General features: G+C 34.0%; 2 long non-coding RNA genes across 2 annotated transcripts; one reads left to right on the forward strand and one right to left on the reverse strand.

Moving 5' to 3' along the window:
* Positions 1-616: 616 nt before the first annotated feature.
* LOC136065250 (uncharacterized) lies at positions 617-3,569 on the forward strand. The gene is made up of 2 exons (XR_010626882.1): positions 617-852; positions 3,185-3,569. It is a non-coding gene; the product is annotated as an uncharacterized LOC136065250 (long non-coding RNA).
* Positions 3,570-5,438: 1,869 nt separating this feature from the next.
* On the reverse strand, positions 5,439-7,530 carry LOC111993085 (uncharacterized). The gene is made up of 3 exons (XR_002880912.2): positions 7,114-7,530; positions 6,483-6,574; positions 5,439-6,250 (listed from the first exon to the last, which is right to left on the reverse strand). It is a non-coding gene; the product is annotated as an uncharacterized LOC111993085 (long non-coding RNA).
* Between the last annotated feature and the right edge of the window lie 16,284 nt (positions 7,531-23,814).

Below are 23,814 nucleotides of genomic sequence, written 5' to 3' on the forward strand. Positions count from 1 at the left end.
TTATTAAAAAAAAAAGAGACTTGTTTTAATTTTGATATATTCATTACCAGTGATGAATTTAGTGGCATTCAGGAACCCAATGATTTTTTATGGTTAACAATTTGAGATGCAAGACCTTGGCAACCTCAACAACTTTCTGGGTCTCGATATTACCTCTTCAGCCAATGTTTTCCAATTGATCCAAGCCAAATAAGCCTTTGACCTACCCTCTCAAGGTGGCCTTATAGATAGTAAGATCGCTGACACTTTGATCGAACTCAATGCATGTCTAACCCTTTCCACGGGTGAACCACTGCTTGACTCTACCCTCTATCAATAGTTAACTACCTAATATATCTTACAAACTCAACTGAACATCCCTAAAGTTGTGCATTAGTTGAACTATTTCACATCATCTCCATGGTCCACCTTCAGCTATTGTGATGCCATCTTGTGCATCCTAGCTTCGATGTCTTGAAGACTCTCTTTTCAGTGACTAGTACTTCTTTGCTTAGTTTTCTCTTGTTCTTTGAGCCTATTCTAGTGCTAATTGGGGAGGCACCCCACCAATCAATGGTCTCTTATTGAGTATTGCTTTCTCCTTGGCTCCTCCTTAACGGACTAAGCACATAAAAAAGGCCATGAATATCTCAACATGAATGATGCCGAAGTTGACCATGAGGATGTTAGCAATACGATTCGTGTTGCTCGTGTGGAAAGAAGAGAAAAGGTGGTAAAGGATCTATATCTCAATGAAGGGGAAACATCAAAGGGGAGAATGGAATCTCAAATACAGAAGAAACGCAAAAGTGAAGTGAGAGAGATGGACCCATGCCATCATCCAGCATGAACCTTCCATAGAACTACTAAATGGTCAGAATCTTTATACATCTTTTGTCTATAGTAAAAGTTCATTCATCACTATGTTGCACGGATAAGACATAGATACAGACACGGAGATATAGCAATTTTTGAAAAATAAGGACACGATACGGTAGGGACATTGCAGTTAAATAATTAATTAAAATTTATACTTAGGCATATTTTTTAATATTTTTAGACATAAAATACACTTATGTCTAGAATTTAAATTATGTAAGAACTACAAATAAGTAAACTAACACCCAAAGTAGTACAATAATACACATAAAATGTTTAGAGGAGCAGCAACTGTCTCAGCTGATGATTTTTCACTTTCAATTTCAGTATTCATTTTAGTAAAATCACCTACAATATTTAACTTTAATAAATAAATAAAACTATAGCAAAACACACAAAAACAAATTTATAAGTTATAACTTATAACTTATATAAATAAATAATAATAAAAAATAGGACAGAGGGCACTCACAGTAGTAGTGAAAAAAAAAAAAAAAAAAAAAAAGGCGTTATAACTTAACAATATACCCACCCATTCACCAAAAAAAAAAAAATAGAGAGAGAAGAGAATCAAGAGATCGCGATCTCCCTGTTGTCAACGTCGAGAGAGAGAGAGAGAGAGATAGAGAGAGAGAGAGAGAGAGAGAGATCGGAAGGGACAGAGGGCAGCGGCAGCGACAGAGGGAGAGTGGGCTGAGAAGAACTTGAGATGTGGTTTCAACTTTCAGTCTAAGAGACTCTAAAATTGTTTATTGTTTTAGGGTAATCAAAAAATCAATGGTATTGGTAAGTCCACCCGCCAAAATCTGTGATTTTTTTTTCTTTTTCACTGTTGGCGTGTCGAACGCATCAGAGCCGCGTCGGCACTGTGTCGAAGAAGCGAAAAAAAAAATTAAAAAAAAAAAAAAAAAGAGACACCGCCGGACACCCGAATCCGGCACATTGTACCCATTCCGGTGTCCGACACTTTCTAAAATAAAAAAACAACACTGACAATGATGAATTTAAGTTGCACGGACACACCATTTTTGGCGTTGTGTCAATGTCCGAGAATACACCCCTGAAATTTGAAGAAGTAACCAAGATACTCCCTTAAACTTTTTTATTAGTCAATTTACTTTATAAGTACCTCAGTTAGTCTACTGTTAAAAAACTAAGGGGACAATAATGGGAGAGACGTAACTGTTAAAAACAGACTCAGTCCTATTCATTTGAAACTAGATGGATTGAAGAAAACAAAAGAAAGTTTGGTCTCACCGGTGGAATAATAACAAAGAGGCAGCCACAGCGACACGTCGCCTGTTGTCTCACTGCCCATGTCCTAACGGCACCTGGTGGTTTTGCCGCACCGTTTGACAGCCACCGCCTCTTTTTTTTCTTTGTTTCTTTTCTTTCTAATGCAAGTATTGTTATTTAATTCCACAAATAGCTCTCTGTTCTACTGATCTCCATGTACGAATTTCTATAAGAATTTCTTGGTTTGGTTTAATTTTTGGGTTGGGTTTTTGTGAGCTTGTTTGTTTCATAGAAGTTAATGGAATTTACAAATGAAACAAACATTAAATTTGGGGTTGAAAGTGTAGTATACATATCAGGTGAATGCATTATATACTTTATATTGCTTTGCAATTGATGTTTTATGTGGCCAGTGCTCTAGTGAATGTGTATTGCATCACTGCTTTTGAGTGTGCTATATAGCTCTTTGATGAAACGCCTGAGAGAGATATGACTACTGCTCTAATATATCAGCTCTTAGATTCTTTTTTTTCTTGCATTGCAGTACTCCCCAGCATTGATACTATTCAAAATATTGTTCATTCTTCTGTCTTCTCACGTCTTGTTAAAATAATGTCTCAAATTTGAACTAGTATAGTAGTAACATCTTTTGGCAAACTGTACAAATTGATGTTAACAAGTGAAAGTTATTGCCGGAAGGTTGATTTTTTCTGTTGCTTATGTGATATATTGACTTGGCTCCATATGATTTAAGGATTTTTGACACATTTGTTTACAGGCACAAATGTTCTGCTTGCTACAAGCAATTTAACAAAATTGAGCACCTAGTGCTGCACAAATGTTTTGCTTGACACATTTGCTTACTGTAAATCTGATCCAGAGTATTACATATTTTTATTTTCTTTTTTTGAATCCTTTGGTGCAAGCACTAGGTGTGACTGTGTGAGGTGTTCATTTGTTTGTTTTGGTTTCACTTAATTGTGTTTGGTTTATATATATATATATATATTTTTTTTTTTTTTTTTTTGAGGAAAAATGTTTGGTTTATAAGTTGTGCATAGTCTAATAATTTTTTTTTCTCCTTGTGTAGGATCGTAGTTTATGTAACTAATTTGAATGACATGATATTGAATTCACCCCACGGAGCAAAAATGTTATTAATGGACTATTGGACACCAATCAAAGGCTAAAGAATGATGCAACAATGCATAAGAGGATTTTTAAGTGGCTTAGTGCTTTTTGGTGGTTTCTTGGATCATTAGTGGGATTGTGGTAGCCTTTTATTTGGTACTGAGTTTTAATGTTAGACGCTTTACGTAAAGTGACTATTTATGTAGGAGTGCTAAAAAGAAAATATTTATAATGTAATGTATCTATATATTTAGATTAGATTTAATGTAATATATAAAAATGTTCACAAGTATGTAATGTTGAATTTTATTTTGGTCTGGAAAGATTTGGAAGAAGATTCTTGGTTGTACTTGGCATTTTATATAAAAGGTTGTCATCACCACACACACACACAAGCATTTACTCATTAAAATATCAAGGAAAAAAAAAAAAAAAGGCAAAATCTTATTAGAAATACAAAAATGATATTGTCCTCTTCAATTTCTTTATATGAAAAATAATAATAATAGAACCTTTCAATTTTTTACATCCCCATAGAAAAAAAAATGCCAAATATATACTATCCAAGTATGATCATCCCTAAAGATAGCCAAATATTTCTTAACCAGCCACCTTGAAGAAAGTCTACTATTCTTATGATCCTTGCTGCACTTATGTATGCTCTTAAAAGATTTGATTTGAAAGGCATCTCCCATTTGTATTTGGGATGCATGTATCTTCCAACCATAATCTTTTTACATTTAGCTGTCATTCTCCACATATCATTGTTCTCATACCCATTATCATATATTTCTCTATTACACCACTTCTTTAGTACGTCTTTGAAGACTACATGTGATGCAAATACGAGTCCCTGTGTTAGCTGTACATTCTTCATGCCAGTGTGCTGGTTAAACTCAGGGAACCTAGGCCTTGAATTCCCTTCATCATCGGATGACCCTTCTGCACTCCTCAATCAACTCATCATTGTCCCTATGTTCTAAGTCTCCTTCACCATTCCAAACTCCCTCAAGTTGCTTGCCCCAAATCTCCCTACTAATTCTATCATCCCCCATACCAAAATCTTCATATATATCATCATCGGATTCAGCAAAGTTACTTAAATTGTAATGTTCATCATCCTCGTCATCCTCCGCTCAAATTGAAACATTAACAAATTAAATTGGCCTTCAGCCTTAGTAGAATCATATTGGGATTAAGGGGTGGTACATTTGGCATAGAAGGTGCATTTGTAGGTAGTGAAAGTGAACATTCATCAATGGCTGCATCAAAAAATTAACAAGATTAATAGAAAGATCCAAGAAAAAAAAATACACTAAACTCCCTGTCCATAAGCTAAACTGCTCCCTTAAAGCTAGTGATTTTTACCGGTCTACTTATTTAGAGAAAACAATACGGAGAATATAATTCATTGCAAATGGCCTATAAAGAGTCCAATTATAAGCAACTAGATAAGACATCAAGCAATATACAAACCAAGTGCTAAAATATCACCTCTTGGCAAGCTCGCTGCTAAAATATCACCTCTTGGCAAGCTCGCTAAATTGAACTCTAAATTGTGTTGTCCTTCTCTCTTATTTCACCAACTGAAAAGAGATAGAAAGGAAAAAATGAGTTAGCAATTGAAGGCATTGTNTATATTTTTTTTTTTTTTTTTTTGAGGAAAAATGTTTGGTTTATAAGTTGTGCATAGTCTAATAATTTTTTTTTCTCCTTGTGTAGGATCGTAGTTTATGTAACTAATTTGAATGACATGATATTGAATTCACCCCACGGAGCAAAAATGTTATTAATGGACTATTGGACACCAATCAAAGGCTAAAGAATGATGCAACAATGCATAAGAGGATTTTTAAGTGGCTTAGTGCTTTTTGGTGGTTTCTTGGATCATTAGTGGGATTGTGGTAGCCTTTTATTTGGTACTGAGTTTTAGTGTTAGACGCTTTACGTAAAGTGACTATTTATGTAGGAGTGCTAAAAAGAAAATATTTATAATGTAATGTATCTATATATTTAGATTAGATTTAATGTAATATATAAAAATGTTCACAAGTATGTAATGTTGAATTTTATTTTGGTCTGGAAAGATTTGGAAGAAGATTCTTGGTTGTACTTGGCATTTTATATAAAAGGTTGTCATCACCACACACACACACAAGCATTTACTCATTAAAATATCAAGGAAAAAAAAAAAAAAAGGCAAAATCTTATTAGAAATACAAAAATGATATTGTCCTCTTCAATTTCTTTATATGAAAAATAATAATAATAGAACCTTTCAATTTTTTACATCCCCATAGAAAAAAAAATGCCAAATATATACTATCCAAGTATGATCATCCCTAAAGATAGCCAAATATTTCTTAACCAGCCACCTTGAAGAAAGTCTACTATTCTTATGATCCTTGCTGCACTTATGTATGCTCTTAAAAGATTTGATTTGAAAGGCATCTCCCATTTGTATTTGGGATGCATGTATCTTCCAACCATAATCTTTTTACATTTAGCTGTCATTCTCCACATATCATTGTTCTCATACCCATTATCATATATTTCTCTATTACACCACTTCTTTAGTACGTCTTTGAAGACTACATGTGATGCAAATACGAGTCCCTGTGTTAGCTGTACATTCTTCATGCCAGTGTGCTGGTTAAACTCAGGGAACCTAGGCCTTGAATTCCCTTCATCATCGGATGACCCTTCTGCACTCCTCAATCAACTCATCATTGTCCCTATGTTCTAAGTCTCCTTCACCATTCCAAACTCCCTCAAGTTGCTTGCCCCAAATCTCCCTACTAATTCTATCATCCCCCATACCAAAATCTTCATATATATCATCATCGGATTCAGCAAAGTTACTTAAATTGTAATGTTCATCATCCTCGTCATCCTCCGCTCAAATTGAAACATTAACAAATTAAATTGGCCTTCAGCCTTAGTAGAATCATATTGGGATTAAGGGGTGGTACATTTGGCATAGAAGGTGCATTTGTAGGTAGTGAAAGTGAACATTCATCAATGGCTGCATCAAAAAATTAACAAGATTAATAGAAAGATCCAAGAAAAAAAAATACACTAAACTCCCTGTCCATAAGCTAAACTGCTCCCTTAAAGCTAGTGATTTTTACCGGTCTACTTATTTAGAGAAAACAATACGGAGAATATAATTCATTGCAAATGGCCTATAAAGAGTCCAATTATAAGCAACTAGATAAGACATCAAGCAATATACAAACCAAGTGCTAAAATATCACCTCTTGGCAAGCTCGCTGCTAAAATATCACCTCTTGGCAAGCTCGCTAAATTGAACTCTAAATTGTGTTGTCCTTCTCTCTTATTTCACCAACTGAAAAGAGATAGAAAGGAAAAAATGAGTTAGCAATTGAAGGCATTGTAAAATTAAAATGACCTTCACTTGTTAACATCAATTTGTACCGTTTTTCAAGATGTTACTTGTTCAAATTTGAGACATTATTAAACAAGACATGAGAAGACAAGAGACTGCACAGTATTTTGAATAGTATAAGTGCAGGGGAGTACTGCAATGCAAGAAAAAAAAGAATCAAAGGATCTGGCTTCCAAGAAGCCACTTTTCCACAAAATACAATCAAACAACTCTGTAAAATAATCACTACCTTTACAATTTTCTTCCTCAATTCATTTCTTTTGAACAATTTAAAGTAACTTCAAAATGTAATCTTCCACTAGAGAACAGAATCAAAGAGCTGATATATAATATATTAGAGCAGTAGTCATATTTCTCTCAGGCATTTCATCAAACAGCTGTATAGCACACTCAAAAGCAATAATGCAATACACGTTCACTAGAGCACTGGCTACATAAACATTAATTGCAAAACAATATAAAGAATATAATGCATTCACCTGATATGTATACTTTAATTTCAACCCCAAATTTAATGTTTGTTTCATTTGTAAATTCCATTAACTTCTATGAAACAAACAAGCTCACCAAAACCCAACCTCAAAGAGTAAACCAAACCAAGAAATTCCTATAGAAATTCGCACAAGGAGAACAGTAAAACAGAGAGCACTTTGTGGATTTAAAGAACAATACTTGTATTAAAAAAAAAAAAAAAACCAGGTGGTGGTTGTCAAATGGCGTGGCAGAACCACCATGATTTAATCTGGCGTCATAAATTATGAACTAAAAGTAACTATGCAATCATTTTCTTATCTTATGACCATTCTTTTTTTACAATAAATAAATAACAATAATAAACATGTTTAATTTTTTGTTGATACAAAAAGTTAATTAAAAATAACTAAAATATTTAATTTGAGTTCTTTCCATTTCTCCCTAGCTTTCTATTCGACTGGTAGTATGCCCATGCGATGAAATTAATTGAAAATATTATGTAAAGAGGAAAAAAAATATTTAGTATGTAAGTTATATAATATTAAAATACAAATTGTGATAGATGATTAAAATAATTAAAATCAATATTAATTAAATTTTATAACTTTTTTAATAAAATTTCAGTTGGAGTGTAGTTTTAAATTTCTTGAAACTTAGATAATATATGATGTCGCGAAAGTTTGAAAAAAGCACACTCAATACTCTCTTTGGTGGACAGAAGCTAAACTGTTAGTTTTTGGATAGTAATTCTCGAATCTACGAAGAGTTCCTTGAATTCACAAAGTGATAAACTAGAATCCACCAAAGAAAGAATTCAACAAAAGTATGTATTTTATTAATAATAGTCTAAAAAAAACAAATGAATTGTCTTTGAAAGCTACATTGCGTTTAAATGGTAAAAACAAAACCTAGGGCAACTAGAAATCCTAATTAAGGTGGCTACGAAAGCATATAAAACCCTAATTTGATTAAATAACATTAAAAACACCTAAAAAGAAGGAAATAAATAACCTAAACCTAAAATAACAAAAACTACATAAAAATACTAAAATTAAATATTTACAAAAATTAGATATTAAACCAAGTCTTATATCAGACCCCTCCAATTGAAATAAACTTGTCCTTGAGTTCATTTTTGACATTTGAAATCTTCTATTCCAAATAAACAAATACTTTGAATGCTTTAATAACTTGATTCGGTTTCGAAACTTGAATTCTTTATAAAGTGTAGCATAAAATTTCTTCTCCTATACCGTCAATTTATTTGCAACATCAATTGACAAAGGGTTGATAATAAAATTAAAATGTTCTACTCCAAGAAAATCAACATATTGTGTAGTCATCTTCAACAAATCAACCAGAACCTGGGAGTTGTGGATGATGGACTCATCATCATATTTAACCTCAATTAGATCTTCCACAATATTCTTAATAATTATCATATCTTGATTTATGTTATCATCCACAATCAACTCAACCTTCTTTTCTTTGATCTCTTCATCAAATTTTTGACAAGTGGTGTCTTCAATCTTCAATTCAATAACTTGTTGCAAGTCTTGATCTTTTTTAACCACTTCAAAATTTTCTTTAGAAATAGGCTGCTTCTTCTCAACCCTCAAACCCTTTCCTTTACTTGACACATGGACTTAGTTGTGATAATTTTGATTTTGTGGTTGTCCTTTCAAGTTTTGAACATATTGGCTTTCATATGAATATACAGATTTATAATCAACACTTGTATAGTCTAGTATATCATAATAGTCATTTGGAAACCATAAATCAATTAATACCCTTTTCATTCTTTGCCAAGAGCAGATTGGATGCTTACCTCGTCACTTTCTATCGATTTGAATATTTTCCCACCATTCCTCTACTTCATCATCCAATTTATTAGATGCAAGCCACACTTTTTCTTCATGACAAATCTTCCAAAAATTAAAATACTCTTCCAAATCAAGAAGCCAGTCAATAAAATCCAACTTACACATATCTCCATCAAAGAATTGAATTTTCTTGTAGTTAGGAGTGCTTTTGAATATATTGATCATTGTTGTTGTGAGATGGTTTCCTAGCAAGAAGAGTAGCAATCAATTGCTAGAGTTCGCCTATAATTTGCTAACTCTTTTCACAAAATTGTTGATTCTCATCACAAGCCTCTTCACCAAACTTGAGGAACTTAGTCCTAGTGAGGACTGTGTTGTTGCCGTCATCATTGTTGTGGTGGTCATCGTCTTGCCAATTAGCCATCAAACCATGGTATGTCAAGGCTCTAATACCAACTAATGTTGTGATAGCCTGAAGAAACCACACTTAATGCTCTCTTTGATGGATAGAAACTAAATTGTTAGTTTATGGGTAGTAAACCTCAAATTCATGAGGGGTTCCTTAAATCCACAAGATGATAAACTAGACTCCATCAGAGAAAAAGTTTGACAAAAGTCTGTATTTTACTAATAATAATATTAAAAACAATTTGAATTGTCTTTGGAGGCTACAATGTGTTTAAAAAGTAAAAAGAAAACCACAATGTGATAAACTAGAATCTGTTAGGTTCTAAAGTCTTAGGATTTAATGCATTTAGAATTCTAATATGTGTTGTTGGCAAACCATGATCAAAAGAGGTGGTTTAGTCTTGTTTAGACTTGCTCAAAGTTGCATTATTTATGTAAAGTTGGAACAAGATGATGCAGGAATTAATAGTGCTTCTCGGCCTGGATCGATCGATTGAAACTTAGGCTTGATCAATCGAAAATCGGGTCAGATGCATTTTTTCTACAGAATTCCAACTCAGCCCTAACTCCTAAAACGTTTAGGGTTTTACGTTTTTTTTCCTAGGTATATAAGGCAAATCCTAACCACGTTTTAGAGGTTGCTCATATTGCTGTTTTGTGTAAATCTCTTGTGAGATCTAGAGGAGTTTTCCATTACACAAAGTTTAGGGTTTTCAAGGAGGAGATGTTATCTACACCTTGATGATCAATTCAGTTGCTGTCATTAGAGCTTAAAGATACACAAGTGGATGTGCTTGTACTTGTTGGAGAATCTAAGAAAGAAGGAATTCGTGGTCTCGGAGCTTGCACGTGGTCGTGTCAGTAAGTTTTACTGGTGGGTAGCAATAAGAAGTCGAGTGTGAGGGCTTGTAAGTCTTATTATATGAACTTCGATTCTTTCAAGATAGTGGATTCAAGTTTACCTTGAGGATAGTTAGGTTAAATCCTCCCCAGGTTTTTACTGTGTAGTTTCCTGAGCTATCATATCTTTTTGTTATTTATATTTCCGCTGCTATATACTTGATATGATTGTTTGACTGTGATAACCTAGATTTGCATAATTTGACTAAGTTAATCACTTAACTAATTAACTAGGTTAATCTGGTTGTGTTAAGGGGTCTAAAAACCGTTCAAGTGGTATCAAAGCATATTGCTCTCTGTTTGTAAATCTTTTGATCTTTGAGTTGATCATTGACCCCTGTTGTTATGGAACACAGACACTCTCTGGTTATTCCTCCTCACTTCGATGGGAATAATTATGCTTATTGGAAAGTAAGGATGAAAGCATTCCTAAAATCTATTGATGAAAGAGTCTGGAACTTCGTTGAATACAGATGGGAGAAACTCACTACTCTTATGAGTGAGTGGCAAACTTCTCAAAAAGAAGCAGCTGGGTTTAATAGCAAAGTTATGAATGTCATCTTTAACGATGTTTCTGTGGAGGAATTTAAGAGAATCTCTAATGTTGAGATTGTTCATACTGCTTGGAAAATCCTCCAAACTGTGCATGAAGGAACTAAGGCAGTTAAAATTAATAAGTTGTAGCAGTTAACTTCTAGATTTGAAAGCATTAGGATGTCTGATGATGGATCTTTTGATGAATTCTATACTAAATTAAATGACATTGTTAATTCTGTATATAATCTGGGTGAAATCTATGATCAACCTAAAATTGTTAGGAAGATTCTTAGATCCTTAACTGAGGACTTTAGACCCAAAGTGACTGTCATCACTGAGACTAAGGATGGGACTTCATCCCTGTTGATGAACTTGTAGGATCTCTTCAGTCCTATAAGTTAGACCTACCCAAAGCTAACAAATCTAAAGCAATGGCTCTTAAGTCTGTTGATGATGTTGATGCTGGTGGATTTGATGATGAGCTCTCTACTACAGAGATTGCTTATCTTACCAAGAATTTTAGAAACTTTCTGAGGAATAATAATAGAAAGGCAAAAGGTACAAACACTGCTGAACCTAGAAACTTTAGAAAGAATGATCTCACTAAGGTTAATAACAATGAAAAGCCTAAAGAAAAAGTTGGTCAATCTTCAAACAATTCTATGGGTCCTCAGTGTTTTGGATGTCAAGGGTATGGTCACATGAAATCTGAATGTCTCTCATACTTGAGGTCTAAGGGGAAGGCTATGGCTGTAATACTTAGTGATAATGAAGTTTTTGATGATGAGTCCGGATGTGACGAGGAAGCAAACTTCATCGCTTTCACTGCTACTGCTGTAGTCAATGAAATTGTATCTGTTGAAGAGAACCCTTCTGATAGGGAACTCTCTGAGGATGCAAATCTTCAAGAAGTCTACAATAAACTTTGCAAAGTTGCTGCAAAAGATGCCATGAATGTTGAATTATGCTTAAAGAAAATTGCATCTCTTGAGCTTGAAAGAAAAATTTGCTTGTTAACTTGTTTGATGCTAATAAACTTTTGAACAATGTGAAAACTGAGAATATGCTTTTACTTGATAAAGTTAAATTTTTGGAACATGATTTACCTGTTGCTAGATCTGCTAGTTCTAAACTTGATCAAATGCTGAGTATTCAAAAGTCTCCTTCTGACAAATCTGGATTAGGTTTCATTGAGAGCATCTCTGTGTCTGCACAGCATTCCACAAACTTTAATCCTTCTTCTTCTTCTGAACTCCTTGTGAGTAAGGTTGTGAGTGAGAATGTCAAACTTGTAGAAGTCACACCTCCTAGGAAGATTAGGGTTGATCTGAAAGAGTCTAAACCTAAAGAGTCTACCCTTTCTAAGGACAAGATGCATGGTAAGCCTGTGTGGGTTTGTCATTTTTGTGGAAAGTCTAGACACATTCGTCCAAATTGTTATAAGCTGCAAGCAGTTAAACGAGCAAATAAGCCAAAATTGTCTGTGCCTCAAGCACAAGATCCTATGGCACTTATTGGTGAATTGGTAAAGGCTCTAAACCTTTATTCCAATCCTGGAGTTGGAAATCACTCTAATGTGAATAAGAACTCCAATGCTCGTAGTACATCTAAAAGGTTTTGGATGCAAAAGGCTCAATCTAATTGAGTCTTTCTGACATGGTCCTTGTGCTTCTTTGCTTTATCTTTTGTAACCTTTGTTCTTTGGTTTCTTTTACCTTTTTGTTTCTAGATTTTGCATTGCATAACATTCATGCATTTCATTCTAGGATTGCTTTTGTTTCTTCTTTTCAAGAAAAAAAAAAAATTTATATATATATATAATAAAAAAAATAAAAAGGAGAAAAAGGAAAAGAAATTGTGTTTTGTATTTAATCTCTTAGTTTTTAAAAACAAGGTTGGTCAATTTAGTACCACATAACATGTTTGTGTACTTTATTTAGCTTTGATGAGCTTATTTATTGCACTTTACTAGCTGAAACTTTGTAGTACATGTTGTGTGGGAAAGATGTTTACAGTTTTTTATCACTTTGTCTTGATTTTGAAGTCACATGTCTTTAACTGTCGAACTTGAACTTTTTGAGAAAGGTATAAATAACCATCTCACCATTGTTCACTAACCAATCATGAACACCTTAGTGCATATCGTAAGATTCTGTGCTCGAGAAAGTGTAGCATATGCACAAAAAGAACATAAGGTGTAGCCTCGGTTTAATTGCTTAATGCTTAAAATTGGTGTGTACCATTAGGCTTGATGCCAAATCATATAATTAAATTTAGTGTGTACATTATCTCGGCTTTTAATAAGTTTCTGAACAACTAAAATTTGTGTGTACAATATGAGGCAAAATTCAAGAAACTTACATGATTGCAAGCTTATATTCTAGGAGATGTGGGAGTTATATGATGTAACTCTTTAGGTAATAGTCTCTTTTGAATTCTATGTGATGAATTTTGTAGACTTTGTGGTTGATTTCTATTCACATATCATCTCACATGTATCTCAAGTTTTTGCTAGTTGCACACACTACACAAGTTACTCATTGGTAAACATTGTACATGTTATTGTGTGTGTTTTTGGTCTAACCAACCAAGTTTGAAAAATACTTTGAGTTTTATGCAAAACTGATTCGTTGCTTGAGAATTAAAAAGGGAGTTCTGTTTGAAAATCTTAATTTTGGAAAACTAGGTTTAAAATCTTGGGTTTGTGAAAATCATTTCATCTTATACTCATGTATTTATTTCATATTTTTAAATGCTTTGAGGAAAGGTTGCATCAAATTCTGTTGATTTTCAAAAATTCATTTTTTTTTTTTTTTTTTTTTTACAATTAAGATCGATCGAGTCTATTTCTTGATCAATCAAAATTGTGATTAAAAATTTCAATGACCTTCTGTCTGTTTCGATTGATCAAAACTGTTTTTCGTTCAATCGAATATCGTGAATAAGGTTTTTAAAAATTCTGGGTTTGACTTGTTCAACTTCACTTTTCCAAAAGTTTTTCAACTTTTCTCTCTCTCTCTCTCTCCGACTCGGCAAAGCACAATCATCAATTTTTTGTCGTTTTCGACCATTTTTTTTTTTTTGCAAGGTTTTCCTCTCCCATCATCAGTAAGACCTTTATACCCTTTCTTTTACATTTTTTTTTCATGTTTTCATGCATTTTTTCATGGTTTTTGGGTAAATTTTCAGACTATGCATAATTTGGGATTTTTATTTAATCAAGCCTTATTTTGTGAAATTGATCAATGGGTTTTGTTACTATATTGATATATTCATGATCTATGATGGTTAATTTGATCAATTTGGGGTCTTGTGAAAAATTAAAAATTTCTAGGGTTTGTTTTGAATCCGATTTAGGGTTTTTGTTCAATTGGGTTAAAATTGATGAAATTGACTAGTTGGATTGATGTAATTGATCATTCTAGACTGTTTTAGACCTTGTGTGATGATCAATTGGTCAAATATCTTTAAAAACATACAAGTGGTTTTCAAATTTTTGGGGTTTTTGTTAGAAACTCTATGCTCAAGCCAATTTTGTGAATTTGAACTTCAATTGAACCTCATTTCACTGCATTAGAGCATGCATCATGACATTTTATTGTTCATGCATCATATAGATTATTGTTCTATATCTATTTTGTGCTAACTTGCAGTCTGCCCTTGTTTTTTTTTTTTTCTTTTTCAGTTCCTTCTTGTTTCTGCTATGTATCCTTATCCTTTCCTTAGCACCATGCCTAGGAAAACTAGAGCCCATAGGACTCCCTCCTCTTCTTCTGAGTCACCCCCTAGAAGTGAGTTGTTTAAGGATGCCAAGAGCAAAGAGGCCTTTGATAAACTGAACAGTACGAAGAAGATTTGGGCTAAGCGTTCTATGCTGCTAGATGAGTTGGATCCTACCATTAGGGCAAATTTTGAGATTAGGGGCTAGTTGTCTTTGTTGGAGATAGATCATCCACCCCCGACTGCCCTCATCAGAGAGTTCTATTAGAACCTCTCTTATCACGTCTTTGATTCCAACACCCTTGTTAGGAGTTGGATACGAGGTGTTGAGTTCACCATTACCCCTAGGGAAATGGCTGAGGCTCTTGGGGTCCCAGTCGTTAGGCAGCCTGACTATCCTTATGAGGAGTCTCCACCCCTTGATGACGTCATGTCATACATCACTAGGTCTTCTATCCAATGGAGTTCTGATCCTCGGATCACTTCCGCTGAGCTCCCTAAGACTACCTATCTTTTTCTTAGGATAGCATGTCATTCTTTGTGGCCTATCTCTCATCTCCACACCATCCTTATTAAGCGATGTGTGTTTTTGTATGCACTTGTCTCTGGTGCTTCTATTTCATTTCCTCATCTGTTTCTTCGTTCTTTGAATGAGATTCATAGGAGTAGCGCGATTGGTCATGCTCTTGTATATCCTATCTTCATTCATAGGATTCTGTTGTTTTTAGGTTTAGATGGTTTCCCCGCTTCTGAGCTTGTTCATATTATTGGTCCCATAGGCACCACTTTTCTTCTTCTGAGGGCTACACATTTAAGACCTCATCCTGTTCAGTCTTTTGGTGTTGTCCCCCCTCCTTCTTCTTCTACAGGTGATGCACAGGCCAAGGCTTCTGGTGCTGTTGCTGCTGCTGCTGATGTTCCTCCACCAACTACTTCGAATGATTCAGACATTCGACGTACGTTGGATCATATCTGACCGTTCAGGCGGCTCATGGATAGATTTTGGTGGACTTGCTCGATGAGGTTCGTGCTTTACATGCAGAGTTGGCACATTTTAGACGATCTCCTTCGCTGCCTCCTTTTGATGATGGATTATGATTGTCCTTTGGCATTCCGTCACAAAAAGAAGGAGTAGCTTTTGGATTAGCTTGTAGAGTTTTTTGTTGATAAGGGGAGTTTTTGTTTCTTTGGAGCCTATGGTGATTAGATTGTATCTAGGAGCTGTATCTTGTATTTACATTCTTTTGGCTCTTAATGTATTTTTGTTGGGCTATTCATGTTAGAGGGAGATATATTTATTTTGTTTCTTGTTTCACTGTTTATTGACTTATATTTTGTGAGTTATTCATTTGATATATGTCTTTATTTTGTGTTTTTGTGAAATCAAGAATTTATTTTGCTTTCTTGTATTTTCCACACATGTGTTTATACGTTTGCTGAATATTTCAGGAAATACAGGTTGTTTCACTTGAGCTGCTGTCTACACTTGCAACTGATGGATAGTAGTTAGAATTGGATTTGTTATGTAAAGGGCTTTATTTTGTAAACTTTGAGCTTTTAGTTGTGTTTTGTCACAGATTGCCAAAGGGAGAGTTTGTTAGGTTCTAAAGACTTAGGATTTTATGTATTTAGAACTCTAATATGTATTGTTGGCAAACCATGATCAAAACATGAGGTTTAGTCTTGTTTAGACTTGTTCAAAGTTGTATTATTTATGTAAAGTTGGAACAAGATGATGCAGGAATTAATAGTGCTTCTCGGCCTGGTTCGATCGATCAAAGCTTAGGCTCGATCAATCGAAAATCTGGTCAAATGCATTTTTTCTGTAGAATTTCAACTCAGCCCTAATTCCTAAAACGTTTAGGGTTTTATGTTTTTGCCTTAGGTATATAAGGCAAACCCTAACCACGTTTTAGAGGTTGCTCATATTGCTGTTTTGTGTAAATCTCTTATGAGATCTAGAGGAGTTTTCCTTTATACAAAGCTTAAGGTTTTCAAGAAGGAGATGTTATCTACACATTGATGATCAACTCAGTTGCTGCCATTGGAGCTTAAAGATACACAAGTGGGTGTGCTTGTACTTGTTAGAGAATCCAAGAAAGAAGAAGTCTGTGGTCTCGGAGTTTGCACGTGGTCGTGTCAGTAAGTTCTACTGGTGGGTAGCAATAAGAAGTCGAGCGTGAGGGCTTGTAAGTCTTATTGTATGAACTTTGATTCTTTCAAGATAGTGGATTCAAGTTTACCTTGAGGATAGCTAGGTTAAATTCTCCCCAGGTTTTTATCGTGTGGTTTTCTAGGTCATCATATCTTTATGTTATTTATATTTTCGCTGCTATATACTTGATATGATTGTTTGATTTTGATAACCTAGATTTGCATAATTTGACTAAGTTAATCACTTGGCTAATTAACTAGGTTAATCTGGTTGTGTTAAAGGGTCTAAAAACCATTCAGAATCCACCAAAGAAAGAGTTTGACAAAAGTCTATATTTTATTAATAATAGTATGAAAAAAAAAAAAACTATAAAACTAAAAAACTTCGGGCAACTAGAAACCTTAAGGCAGCTATGAAAGCATATAAAACTCTAATTTGACTTAACAACATTAAAAACACCTAAAAAGAAGGAAAAAAATAATCTAAACCTAAAATAACAAAAATTACATAAAAATACTTTCCTAATAATTATTAAATATTTACAAAAATTAGATATTAAACCGTGTCCTACGTCAATATAGCTTTACCTAAATTAAACTTTCCTAATAATTATTAAAATAAATTATATTTCAATTGAAGTAGAATTTTAATTTCTTGGAACTTCGGTGATACAATTTTGGCTAAATTAAATTATCATAATAAGTAATAAGAGAAACTATATAATTTAATATTCAATGTGAGTTTAGTTACTTGTCGCAGAAAGAAGATAATCACTTGACACAATCACAAATTTTAGGACCCAAATTTTATTATATACTAAGTATACAGTATATGATATGATGTAAGTCACATGAAGATTGAATTAAGAATAACAACAACAACAGAGACTACCTTCTCAAAAAAAAAAAAAGACTAAATTGACCGCTATCAAAATGTAGAGACCAAATTTACCGTGATCCCAAAATGTGAGGACCAAAATGGTATTTTCGCCTAATCAAAATTATCTTAAATAATTGTCAAAAAAAGTTTTGCAGCCACTATCTACAGAGCTTGTCATTTTTTCAACATGAATGTACTAGTCTGTTTTTCATCTTGATTCAAATGATCAAATGCAAACACAAGTATGGTTTTAACAATCTCATCCATCCACATAACTTCTTCAAAAAGATTATAAAAATTTAGTTGATTTTCAAAAATCTTTTCTATTGCAGAAGCAACCTTACCAAGTTGTGTAGACAAATCTTCGTAAACAACATCTTCAATCATAGTAGTATGTCTTTGTTTCCTATGAGACATTGTTTCATTTGAGGCCACATGTGAGGGATTTACTTGCTCCTTTTTGGATGCATCATCAACATCAACGTCAACATTGGTTGGTTTTGACCCAAAAGTGGAGGCAACTCATCCAATGCTTCTACACCTATATCATCAACTCCCTTTAAAAAACCTCCTGCAACCATATCCTTACCCACAACCAAAGTCATCCCATCAAAGATGTCAATTTTCTTGTTTAGAAATTGTGCATGACTGGGATGTGTCCTATATGTGTTAGGAAAGGAAGAGAAACCATTTAAAAATAAATAATAATAAAAAAGGCCAAAAACTAATATGAGAGCAATAAGAATAGTGAAAAGACTTTAAAATACTCTTTAATTAAAAAAATTAAATCATAGGATTTTAATTTTGAAATGGAGGATAATTTTGAAAAACTGCCCTTAAGAAAAGGGCAGTATAGTACACAATATTTTTAATATTAATTTAATAGAGTTTAATCAAATGGATGTTAGGGGGGAAAATGTTTTTTCCCAAGATTTGAGGTAAAGTGTCATTTTCCGAAACCACAAGGGAGAGGGATGTAATTACCATTGTTATAAATACCGTTCCATTCCGACCGGAACGGCTGGAAAATTTTGTACTAGTCCTTAAACTGGTACGAATCATCCTCTTATTTCACCTCGGACCAAATTTCGGTTTGTTCCGGCCATTTCAGCATGTTTCTGTGAATTTCGACTGGTAAACATATTTCGGCCGGTTCTAAATCTACTAATAAATGCAGAAAAATTTTACCTTTTCAAGTTTTAATAGCTATTGCCTGAATAGAGCCACCCATCGTAGTTCATCTGACTTCGTCAGTAGCCTCAGCAACTTGGCCTTCTTCAGTTCTTCTTTTCTTCTGCACTTTGTTCTCTTTGTTTTCTTCTTTTCTTTGTACATTTTCTTGGTTGTCTGCCCATTTGTTTACTCAATGTAACTCCACTTTTTCCATTGAGCTTTATATTTTGGCATTTCTGTTCCAATTTTTTTAGTTTTGTGAGCCACTCCACATGACTAACATTATAATAATACAATTCAAAAAGGAGAGTTAATAGGTTGCAGGCTTTGTGTCTTTTCCATCCTCTGTAATTTTTTTTTTTTTTTTTTTTTGGTCTAGTAGATATTATTGTTATTATATTTTAAAAAAACTTGTTAGTTATTATAGTAATAATTATTAATATTAAATATGGGCTTATAAGTTATAACTTTAAGATTCATGGTAATTTTTATAGGTTTGACCAAAAATATATATCAAAATGGTAAATATATATATATTATGATGGTACTTCCAAAATAGTATACCGGTATTTATCAGTATTGACCGATACCGAAATATTCCGTTCCAATGAACAAACCAAAACGGGATCTGAAACGGTATTCATAACATTATAAAAAAAGAAAAAAGAAAAAGAAAAAAGAAGAAGTATTCCTTTGATTATATAACGCCTTTATTTTTCTTTTTTATTCTCTCTGTCCAACTTCAAGCTTTGGGAATAATCCACCTAACATCATAAACATTAATCTGGCAAGTATATATATAATTTTAGAGATAACCAATTTTACATTAAATTTCATAATATGTTGACTTTTGCAATTGTGAGTAGTTTACATAAAATGGGGTCTTGCAAGGCATAAAATATTCACCATTAACAATTACACTATTGGGCTTTATGGAGCCTAGTTGTATTTGATCCAGATTATGACCCGACCTGAAATAATATTGTTACAATTTTTAATGGGAGATTTTCTGAGGCTTAGTCCATGAAGCAAAGGCTTGAGTAAATAGGCCCAAGCCATAGCCCCTAGGAAAAAATTTTGGCCCGTTTTTGTAGTCCATTGTGAATCCTATACACAAGATATAAAAACTGTTTTTTTGGAGATTAGGGTTTGATGTTGTTTTTGAGATAGAAAATTATACTGCCGCACTTTGTATTTTTCCTAAAAATAGTGAAATCCCTGCAACTCCGTGGACATAGTAAATTACGGAACCACGTAAATACTGTCTTCTGTGTGATTATTTTTCTTTGGTGTAAATTTTTTCTCTAGTTTTGCATCTCACAGGTTTGGAAATTTGGTACATATTCCCATCATTTGGTATCAGAGCCTAGGGTTAGGTTTGAGTTGGAGCAATGGCAAAGGAAATAGGAAAGACGTTTGGAATAGAAAAATTTGATAGCACAAACTTTGGATTCTGGAGGATGCAAATCAAGGACTACCTCTATGGGAAGAAGTTGCACCTGCCACTTTCAGGGGAGAAACCTGCAACTATGAAAGATGATGAATGGACTCTTCTTGATAAACAGGTATTAGGAGTTATCAGATTAACTCTGTCAAGGTCTGTTGCACACAATGTCATGAAGGAGAAGACCACTGCAAATCTGATGAAGGCTTTATCTGATATGTATGAAAAGCCACTAGCAAACAACAAGGTGCATCTAATGAAAAAACTATTCAATTTGAAGATGGCAAAGAATGCATCAATAGCACAACATTTGAATGAATTTAACACCATCACAAATCAACTGTCTTCTGTAGAAATTGATTTTAATGATGAGATCCATGCACTGATCATTTTTGCTTCATTGCCAAATAGTTGGGAGTCTATGAGAATGGAAGTGAGCAATTCTACTGGAAAAGAAAAGCTAAAGTACAATGACATATGAGATCTAGTTCTGGTTGAGGAGATTCACAGAAGAGATGTAGGTGAAATCTCAAGGTCTTGTTATACTCTAAACATTGAGACAAAAGGTAGAGGTAATGATAGAAATTCAAATCAGGGCAGATCAAAATCCAGAAATTCCAATTGAAACAGAAGTAAATCTAGATCTGACCAACAAGTACAATGTTGGAACTGTGGCAAAGTTGGCCACTTTAAGAGGCACTGCAAAAGCCCTAAGAAGAAGAATGATGATGATTCTGCAAATGCTGTAACAGATGAGGTACAAGATGCACTGCTTCTTGTTATAGATAGTCCACTTGATGATTGAGTTTTGGACTCAGGAGCTTCATTTCATACCACTCCACACCAAGAAATCATATAGAACTATGTTGAAGGTGATTTTAGTAAGGTATATTTGGCTGATAGAGAAGTCTTGGATGTTGTGGGTATGGGAGATGTTCGGATTATATTGCCTAATGGGTCTGTCTGGTTACTGCAAAAGGTTCGATATATTCCTGACCTAAGAAGAAATCTAATTTATGTAGGACAATTTAATGATGAAGAACATGCAATACTATTTGTTGGTGGTACCTAGAAGGTTACAAAGGGAGCCATGGTATTGGCTCGTGGAAAGAAAACTGGTACTCTATATATGACCTCAAGTCCAAGAGATACAATTGTAGTTGTTAAAGCAAGTACTAATGCAAGTTTATGGCACCGCAGACTTGGTCACATGAGTGAGAAAGGGATGAAGATGCTACTGTTAAAAAGGAAACTACCAAAACTGAAGTCTATTAATCTTAACATGTGTGAAAGCTGCATCTTAGGAAAACAAAAAATAGTGAGCTTCTTAAAAATTGGCAGGACATCGAAGGCTGGAAAATTGGAGTTAGTACACATTGATTTGTAGGAGCCTTCTCCGGTTGCATCCCTTGGAGGTTCAAGCTACTACGTCACTTTCATTAATGACTCAAGCAAAAAAGTATGGGTTTATTTTCTGAAAAATAAATCTGATGTATTTGAGACTTTTAAGAAGTGGAAAACCATGGTTGAGACAAAAACAGATTTGAAAGTAAAATGTTTGAGGTCAGACAATAGAGGAGGGTACATAGATGGAAGGTTTAATGAGGATTGTGCTGCACATGAAATTAGGATGGATAAAACCATTCATCGGACACCACAACAGAATGATGTGGCTAAGAGCATGAATAGAACTCTCAATAAGTGTGCTAAGAGTATGAGATTGCATGATGGATTACCAAAAACTAACTGGGCTGATGCTGTTAGTACTACAGCTTACCTGATAAACCGAGTACCATCAATTCTCACGGAGTTCAAAATTCCTGAAGAGGTTTGGAGCAGTAAATAGGTAAAGTTTTCCCATTTAAAAGCTTTTGGTTGTGTTTCTTATGTTCATATTGATTTCGATGCTCGTAGTAAACTTGATGCAAAGTCTAAAATATGTTTTTTTATTGGCTATGGTGATGAGAAATTTGGCTATCGGTTTTGGGATGAACAAAACCAAAAAATCATTAGAAGCAAAAATGTGATATTTAATGAACAGGTTATGAATAAGGACAAATCATCTGTAATGCCAGATGTTATAAAAATAGATCAAAAGAAATCTAAGTTTGTCAACTTAAATGAATTGACTGAAAATACTATTCAGAAAATGGGTGAAGAAGAAAAAGAGAATATAGATTCACAAGTAGATCAGAGTGCATTTGTTGTTGAAGTTCGTAGATCTTCCAAGATTATTGGACCTCCACAACATTATTCACCCGCTCTAAATTATCGCATGTTGACTGATGGTAGTGAGCCAAAGTGTTATGATGAAACCTTGCAAGATAAAAATTCTAGCAAATGGAAGTTAGCCATGAAGGATGATATGGACTCTTTGTTGGGGAATCAAACATGGGAACTAAATGAATTGCCAAAAGGAAAGAAGGTTTTGCACAACAAGTGGGTATACAGAATAAATAATGAGCATGATGGTAGCAAACACTACAAGGCCAGATTAGTTGTCAAAGGGTTCTAGCAGAAGAAGGGCATCAACTACTCATAAATATGTTCTCCAGTTGTTAAGATGTCAACTATTAGACTGGTACTGGGAATAGTGGCTACAGAGAATTTACATCTTGAGCAGTTAGATGTGAAGACAGCATTCCTTCATGGTGACTTGGAGGAAGACATTTACATGAGTCAACTAGAAAAGTTTATTGTTCAGGGACAAGAGAGTCTATTCTACAAACTGAGAAAGAGCTTGTATGGCTTAAAGCAAGCTCCAAGATAGTGGTACAAGAAATTTCATATTTTTGTGAATAGAATTGGGTTCAAGAGATGTGAAGCTAATCACTATTGCTATGTTAAGTTCTTTGACAATCCTTATATCAATTTATTGTTGTATATGGATGATATGCTCATTTCAGGGTCTAGCACTGAGGAGATTAATAACTTGAAGAAGCAATTGTCAAAATAGTTTGCAATTAAGGATTTGGGAGCTGCAAAATAAATCCTTGGTATGAGAATCATTAGAGATAAGGCTAATGGTACATTAAAACTTTCACAAGCAGAATATGTGAAGAAGATTCTTAGTAGGTTCAACATGAATGAAGTTAAACCGATAAGCACACTCTTGGGAAGTCATTTCAGACTAAGTAAAGAACAGTCACTGAAGACAAAAGAAGAAATGGACCATATGAGCAAGGTGTCTTATGCCTCATCTATTGACAACTTGATGTATGCTATAATGTGTATAAGGCCAGAAATTGCATATGCAGTGGGATTATGAGTAGATACATGAGTAGGCCAGGAAAGCAGCATTGGGAGCTAGTCAAGTGGATTCTGAGGTATCTGAGAGGCTCAACAGATACATGTTTTTACTTCACAGGTGCAAGTTTGAAACTGCAGAGTTATGTAGATGCTGATTTAACAAGTGATATTGATAGTAGAAAGTGTACTGCTAGGTTTGTATTTACTTTGGGTGGTACAGTTATATCTTAGGTTTCAAATCTACAAAAGATTGTTACTTCATCTATTACAAAAGCTGAGTATGTTGCAGCAACTGAAGCTAGAAAGGAGATGATTTGGCTACATAGCTTCTTGGACGAATTGGATAAGAAATAGGAGTTAGGTATTCTACACAGTGATAATCATAGTGCAATTTTTCTCGCTAAAAGTTTGGCTTTTA

The sequence above is a fragment of the Quercus suber genome, unplaced genomic scaffold (assembly GCF_002906115.3).
Source record: "Quercus suber isolate HL8 unplaced genomic scaffold, Cork oak 2.0 scaffold_900, whole genome shotgun sequence".
In the NCBI taxonomy this organism is placed as follows: domain Eukaryota; kingdom Viridiplantae; phylum Streptophyta; class Magnoliopsida; order Fagales; family Fagaceae; genus Quercus; species Quercus suber.